Source organism: Sorex araneus, chromosome 3, assembly GCF_027595985.1.
Source record: "Sorex araneus isolate mSorAra2 chromosome 3, mSorAra2.pri, whole genome shotgun sequence".
NCBI lineage: Eukaryota > Metazoa > Chordata > Mammalia > Eulipotyphla > Soricidae > Sorex > Sorex araneus.
In genome coordinates, this window is record NC_073304.1 from 233,489,971 (window position 1) to 233,498,008 (window position 8,038).

The window sequence follows — 8,038 nt, forward strand, 5'->3', positions numbered from 1 at the left end:
AAAAATATATAATCTTGGCGAGGTGAAGTACTTCCAAATACTTTCTAAGTACTACACAGACTCCAGGAAGTCCTCCGAGGAGACGGATGGCCCCAGCACCTGGGGGAAAGTAGCCATAAAGAAAAAGAAGTGACCAAACGACACACGCGGAAAGATATTTGCAACTTTTATCACGGACAACGAGCTTGTTTTCCTGATACCAAAAATATATAGAACCGTAATAAAAGTCATAAATCAGAGGCCCGGGGAAGCGGGGCAAGAGTTCACGGGAACTGCATGGAGCTACGGGAACTGCATGAAGCTAAGGGAACTGCATGGAGCTACGGGAACTGCATGGAGCTACGGGAACTGCATGGAGCTACGGGAACTGCATGGAGCTATGGGAACTTGCATGGAGCTACGGGAACTGCATGGAGCTATGGGAACTGCATGGAGCTACGGGAACTGCATGGAGCTACGGGAACTGCATGGAGCTACAGGAACTGCATGGAGCTATGGGAACTGCATGAAGCTGCCTGAACGTCTCAGGGTGCAGGAGGGTGTCTGGGGACACCCCGCCCGAAAGCCGACTCCTGGGACCTCGGAAATGAGTGGACACGGGACTGTTTTGTCAGCTCTTTCTCTCCTCCCTGGCTTCTCCCTTCCCCCTGATGTTAGAACGGTTCTAGGGGCCTGGGAGGTGCTCATGGGACTCTGTATGCAGGACCCTTGGGTTCCGCCCCCCAACACCTCCAGGGTGGCCCTCCCCCAACGCAAACGTGTTCCTAGGGGCTGGAGCGATATCACAGCGGGTAGGGCGTTTGCCTTGCACGCGGCCGACCCGGGTTCGATCCCCAGCATCCCATGTGGTCCCCCAAGCACTACCAGGAGTAATTCCTGAGTGCAAAGCCAGGAGTAACCCCTGAGCATCGCTGGGTGTGACCCAAAAAGCAAAAAAAAAAAAAAAAATCCCCCCAAAAAACGTGTTCCTATGAAGCGTGTCTAGAGGCAAACTAGACGCGCCCCCTCCCCGGGGACATCCCGGTGTCCCCCACAGCTGCGCTGCCCAGGGGGTGACCCCGGGGTCTCACAAAGAGCTGTCAGAGCCCCAGGTGCATCCCCAAACATGGGCATCAGCAGCACACGGCCGGCCGGACCCTGCTTGCCTCCCCACCCTGCCCCCTTCCTGCTTTCTGCTACTTTCCCCCCAGCCCCGATCCGGGAACCCCCAAATCCCAGCCGGCGAGTGAGATTGTCTTGTGGGTACTCCTGGCTCTGTGCTCAGGGGTCACTCCTGTTAGACCCTAGGCCATGCTGGGGACAGAATCCTGGTCTGCCTTATGCCAGGTGAGAGCCCTACCCACTGGACTATCTGGCCCTCCAGGGCAATCTTTGAGAACTGCAGCCAAAGAAGAGGTGGGGGGTGGGAAGGGGGGCGAGTAGTCTGCTACTACCCATGCACACGTTTTTTCCCTCCGAGTGTAAAAATATAATGGCTCGTATAGTCACAGACTGTTTTAGGGGTGTGCATAAGGCAGCGGGTGGGCGGGGCAGACGCAGGGGCGGGAGGGCGCCTGCTTTCACTCCGTGCCTCTTTTGTAACTTTCTTGCTTATTCTCTTCCCGGATACTTATATTGTGTTACAGTTTACAACGCGTCACGGGCGCTGGCTGGGAATGAAAAGGAACCTGCCTGCATCTCCAAACCCGCGGTTCCCGTAGGTTCATGCAGTTCCGCCTTGGGGTCCCGCTAAGCTGTCACCGAAGATCGGCACCAACCTACTTCTGGGGCGTGAATTCCCGGCTCCCCTTTTGTTCCTTCTCCCGAGTCCGCGTGACTTTATTTATTAAACGCCCCCATGTCTCTCCTGGGCGGTTTCTGCGACCACCTCGGGTCGGGCTTACCCGGCCCTGGAGTCGCATCCGGGGTGGGTGTCCCCGCCCCAGCGACCCCGGGGCCCTATCCCCGTTTTTTTCTGAGGCCAGCTAAGATCTCAACTCCTTTTCTTCCCTTCCCCCATCTTCATCTCTGGGGAGGGGCGCCACGGGGGTGCACACACAGTGATGCTCAGAGGCTCCTCCCAGCTCGGTGCTCAGCTTCCTCCCCCAAGGGTGTCCGGGGGATTATCTGATTTAGGGCGTCAAACCCGGGCGTCACCCCGGCCAGGCACGTGCTCTGCCACGGAGCCCCCTCGCCGCCCCCCCTTGACCCGGGCGGGGGCTGTGCTTCTTCCCTGCCTGACCAAAGGGCACTTGCCTTGCACACAGCTGACCTGGGTTCAACCCCCCGCTCCCCAGCTGCCTCCTGGAGACTCAGGGCTCCCCCTCTGCCCCCCACTCGGGAGGACCCTCGGCCTCCCGGTGCCTTCCGGGTCCTACTTCCTCCTGCTGCTCCCCTGTACCCCACTTCCCAGCCAGCCCCGCGCCCTCCACCCCTCACCTCCTCAGAGGGTGGAAGGCCTGGGCCCTGCCTGGCCCCTGTTGGACGGACCCCCAGTGCTGGTGACGCCTGGGGCGGGGGCAGCACCCAGGACAGTGCCTAACGGGGGGGGGGGGACTGCTCCAGCCCCGCCCCCAGCCCCCCTGACTGTCTAGAGCACAGGGCTGAGGGCTGACGGGTGCTGGGGTGCGGTGCTGGGTGGACAGGCTTCCCAGCTGCTCCCGTCCCCGGCCCCCTGCAGCCCCTAATCAATGAGATGCTAATTCACCCCCTCCCGGCCCCCTGACAGACACCCGGCCCTGCTCGCCAGCCGGCTGCTGCCCGCATGCCAAGTGCTTCATTAGCCCCCGCGAAGGCTCCAGCCTGCCTTAATCCACAGCCCGACAATGACCTTCAGGAGCGGCCCTGAGTGAGGCAGGGGCCAGGCGGCAGGGGAGGGGGAAGGGGGGAGGAACAGCCATGCCGTCCCGGGCTCGCCAGCTGCTGCCGGGTGGATTTCTCGCTCTGCAGAGCGTGTTCGAGACAGCAGCCCACGGAGCGGATCATGGGTTTGTGTGAATACACATCAAATCTAACCGGATTAGGGGCGGCCGCTGCACCCCAACGCGGCCCCGGGAACCAGAGACCAGGTGGAGGGCAGGAGGGGCATCGTGCAGGCCCCCCGCCCCCCCACCGTCTTGGTCTGCTGATCGCTCTGCTAAAACCACGGAGGGAAAAAAGAGTCCCAGATAGCCCAGCAGCGGGGAGGGCGTTCGCCTTGCGTGCGGCCGACCCGGGTTCGTTTCTTCCGTCCCTCTCGAGAGCCTGGCAAGCTACCGAGAGTATCCCACCCGCACGGCAGAGCCTGGAAAGCTCCCCGTGGCGTATTCGATATGCCAAAAACAGTCACAACAAGTCTCACCGTGGAGACGTTACTGGTGCCCGCTCGAGCAAGTCGATGAGCAAGGGGATGACAAGTGACGGGGGTGCCCACAGGGCTGGGCTGGGGCGGGATGAAGGAGGGAGTGAGATGACGGCCCCTGACCTCGCGTGCATCTGAGCCCCTGCCCGGGGACTTCGGAGGGAACACGGCAGGACCTCGGCATGTGGAGTCCCCCTGAGGGACTCACCCCTGAGGCCCCATGACCCCCCGAGGACTCCCCCCTCTCCCTGACTCTGCCCAATTCCCGTTTTCCTGGAAGAAAGCTGCTGGGAAAGAGCCCCCGGGATGTGCTGGCGTGTGAGAGACCCCGCCCCCCACACGGTGCCACCCCCCCACACACACACACTCCCCCCCGGACTCCCTGAGCACAGCTGAGGAGCACCCCTGTCCCCAAGACCGTCCCTGAGAGCTAGCGAGTGAGGATGAGGGCAGTGAAGAGAAGGGGGCGTGGCAGACGTCTGAACTCCGTGGGGGGGCAGGAAGTGGGCGAGGCAGCTCTGGGCGCAGCTGTGAGACTGGCTGAGTCTGGAGGCGAAGGGCACCCCCATCGCCACAGCCGGGGGCAACGGAGCCGCAGCCGGGCCCACTGGTTTGGGGTGGGGGAGAAGCCCCCCAACCCCCTCCCCATGCTGTGTGAGTCGCTGGCACACCCAGAGCCTCAGGGCCACGCCCCTCTGCCCAGCGACACTGCGGAACGAGGGGTCCCAGCCCCGCCCATCCCGAGACCCCTTCTTCCAGGCTGCCTGGGAGGTCACCGGGGGTCCCGGCACACTGCACCTGGGCGCAGCCCCCCTCCGGGAGGAGGATGGGGGGCTCCCTCTGCCCCGAGTCTCACCAGCAGGAGCGGCCGGCGTGGGGGGCCACAGTCACTCAGGGTCCATCTGGCCCGCCCTGGGCCGCTCTGCTGGGCCCTGCTGGGGCCCCAGGGGGAGGTGACCCCGGGCTCAAGTCCAGCCTGGCCACAGGCCCCTGCAGCTGCCCTCCTGCCCAGCACACAGGTAACTGCAGCTGGACGCCCCCTGCCCCGGCCGGCCGCGGGGAAGAAAGATGCGTCTCATCTCCTCAGGCTGATTGTGCAATTAAGCCAGGGCAGGGCTGCCTGCCCGCTGCCTGCGTTTCCCCGCGGGGCGAGGGATTAAATTTATTCCGAGGATTAGAATGTGTTTGTCTGCCCAGCGTCCACATCCAGATTCATTAGCGCCATCAGCGCCGCCCTGAGCACTCGGCCACCCTCTCTGGGGACGCCCCCCCCCCCCCCGGAGCCATTTGCATTGCCAGGGACGCCCTCTGGCCGCCCAGCCACGCCCGGGAGGGCAGGCACTTCCAGCCGGGCCCTCAGAGACGGTCTCCTTGGGCTTCTGGAACCTTCCTCACTGCTGCTTCTCACCACGGCAGGTCCCTCAGCCTGGGGGCTCGGGGACGGAGCGACTCTAGCCTCCGGGGGCCCCCAGGAGCCGAGAGCCAGGATGTATAAGCCCACCCGTGATTCCAGGAGCCCAGGGCCCCCCTGGTCTGGCCCCTCTCCCCACCTTGACGAGTGGGGGCACCTCAGACACGGGGCCTGGACGGGTACCAGTGGGTGGACGCATCTCCAGGGTCACCCACTGCCCCTCGGCCCGAGAAAACTGCCTCTCCTGGGAGGGGGGTCCCGGGGTCTGGAAAACAGAGGCAGGAAGTCAGAGGGGGTCAGAGCTAGGGGGGTCCAGCAAGCACCGACGCCCCAACATGCCACAAGGGCGGGTCCGCGGGGAGGCAGGAGCCCCCCAGTGGGGGTCTCCGGTTATCTTTAGTGTCCTCCTCCCTTTGTCTCTGCCAAGCCAGATGGGGGAGGCAGCTCAGCCCAGAGAGGGGGAGGGGAGGCCACGGGGGCCCGATTCCGGTGGCTTCTCCAGGTACCCCATTTCCCGACAGCCACCGCGGGGTCTCATCATTCCCTCTCTTGGGGTGTTGCCTCTGAGGGGCACAGGGTCGGGGAGGGGGGTACAGGGTCAGGGCACAGGGTGGGGGGGCACACGGGGTCACAGCGGGCCAAGTTCAGAGCAGGTTTCAAATCCAGGGCCAGAATCCTCTGATCGCCCCTCGGGCCGGCTCGGGGTTCGAATCGCGGGCAAAGAGAAGGCCGGGGGGCCGCAGGGGCCGCGAGGAAGCCAGGGCCAGGCCGAGTGCACACAGAGGCGGCGGCGGCTCATTCATCAGGCTGCTGACCCCGGTGTACCGGCGCTTTGTAGCGTAGAACAAAGACCGCGGAGCAGAAAATTGGAGTTCAATTTGCCGTCCGTCCCTCGCCGCGCTCTGCCCGCCGCCGCCCGGCGGGCACCTGCCGCCTGGTCATAAATAATAACAGCACGCGGCTCCCTGGCCTTTCCGCGGCGCCGGCCCCGAGCAATTCATAAGCGGGATCCACACGCGGCCGCCGCCTGGTCACCGGGGAGGCTCCGGGAGGGCCAGGCGTCTGGTCGCTCGGGACCCGCCCACCGCCCACCGCCGGCCCCGCCCTCCCTGACTGCCCCTGTGAGCAGGAAACTGGGGGGTGGGGCGGGGGGCGGTGAGGGGCCACCGTCCGGGGCAGGGACGTGTCCCCCAAGGTGTGGGGAGCAGCAGAACTGGGACGGGGCTCCATGCCCACCTCACAGGTGGGGTGCTGTGTCCACTCCCACCCCCCACTCCTAGCACCACCGCGCAGGGCAGCCCCCAGCCCCCCAGGGGCCTGGCCCGGGTGGGTTTGCTCTGGGCACACCTGGAGGGCTTCCAGGAGGCAAGGACTCGGGGCAGAGCAGACGGGTATCTTTGGGGGGCTGCAGCTCGGCCCCCAGTGGGGGTGCAGCAGGGGGTCCCTGCCTAGCGCCCAGGGAGAGGGGCACTGGCCAGGGCAGTCGGGGGGGGGCAGGATGGCCCCGGGCCCACGTGCAGACGAAACCGACAGGGCCGGAGTGTGGGGGAGGTGGACGGGCGGGCTGGGGCACGTACACGGGGCAGCCGGGCTCCTGCAACGCCGCTGCCTCAGTCTCCCTTTTGCCCAGAGAGGGCGGTGCTCGATGACACCTGGGCAGAGCTGAGGCGGGGCGCGCTGCCCGGGCTCGGTGCGGGGACCTGCCAGGACCCTGCAGACCCCGCCTGGCCGGGCGCCAGGGCGCCGCTGAGCTGAGCTGCCCGTCGGTGGAAGCTGTGTCTGCTTGCATCCGCCTGTAGCCGCCCTGACCGCCTGTATCCGCCTGTGCCCGCCTGTATCTGCCTGTGCCCACCTGTATCTGCCTGTGCCCACCTGTGCCCACCTATGCCTGCCTGTATCTGCCAGTGTCCACCAGTATCTGCCTGTGCCCGCCTGTATCCACCTGTGCCCCCCTGTATCTGCCTGTGCCCACCTGTATCTGCCTGTGCCTGCCTTATCCGCCTATGCCCGTCTGTATCTGCCTGTGCCCGCCTGTATCTGCCTGTATCCACCTGTGCCCACCTGTATCCGCCTGTGCCTGCCTGTACCCGCTTGTGCCCACTTGTATCCGCCTATGCCCGCCTGTATCCACCTGTGCCCGCCTGTATCTGCCTGTGCCTGCCTGTATCTGCCTGTGCCCACCTGTGCCCGCCTATATCTGCCTGTATCCGCCTGTGTCCGCCTGTATCTGCCTGTGCCCACCTGTGCCCGCCTGTATCTGCCAGTGTCCACCTGTGCCCGCCTGTATCCGCCTGTGCCCACCTGTGTCCACGCTCTCCTTCGCCCTGGGTTTGTCCGGAGAGGGAGACATCACGAGGGGGCACATGGTGGGGACACCGTGGGGGAGGCAGTGAGGGACACTGCGGGGAGGACACCGTAAGGGGGCAACACCGCGAGCGGGTGACGCCCTGAGACGGAGCGTGGGGTCCCCGAGCCTGCGGGAGTCGCCGTCAGAGGTGCCCTGTGGGACACGGACCCCCGCCCTGCTCCTCGCGCTTGTCCTGGGCAGATGAGGCGAGTGGACGCCCATCGGGCGGGCAGCGAGGCCGCAGGAGGTGGGGACCCTGTGCCCTGCGAGGAGGAGAAGGAGCCGGGCCCGGGGTCCCTCTCGGTGACGCTGCTGCTGCCCGCCCAGGAGCACCCTCAGGCCAGGCACCCCGTATTCGCGTCGCCCTCTCCCTGCGGGGCCTCGGGGACCCGCCCCTGTGTCCTGGGGGACCCCGGCAGGGCCCCCTCACTTGGAGCCAGGATGCTCAGGGCACTCGGGCGCGGGGAGGGGGCTCCCCGCGTGCCCTGACTCAGGACGCCCACTTGCTGGGGACAGGCCCCTGCTGGGAAGGGCCCCTCCTCCCCTCCGCAGCACCGGGGGGGTCTCCCAGGAGCCCACACAGGTCCCCGCGCTACCCCCGACCGGCCGACTGCAGCGAGCCCCCTCAACACCCCCAAGCTCTGCTGGACAGAAGCCTGCGTGACCATGGGATCAAGTTAAGAGCATTAAAGTGATTCTGGTCCAACATGATGGGGGAGAGGGAGAGAGAGGGACAGAGACAGAGAGGAGAGAGAGAAGAGGGAGAGAGAGGGAGAGGGAGAGAGAGAGAGAGGGAGAGAGAGAGGGAGAGGGAGAGAGGGAGAGAGAGAGGGAGAGGGAGAGAGGGAGAGAGGGAGAGAGAGAGGGAGAGGGAGAGAGAGAGAGAGGGAGAGAGAGAGGGAGAGGGAGAGGGACAGAGAGGGAGGGGAAGAGACAGACAGAAGGACAGCCCAGCAGACAC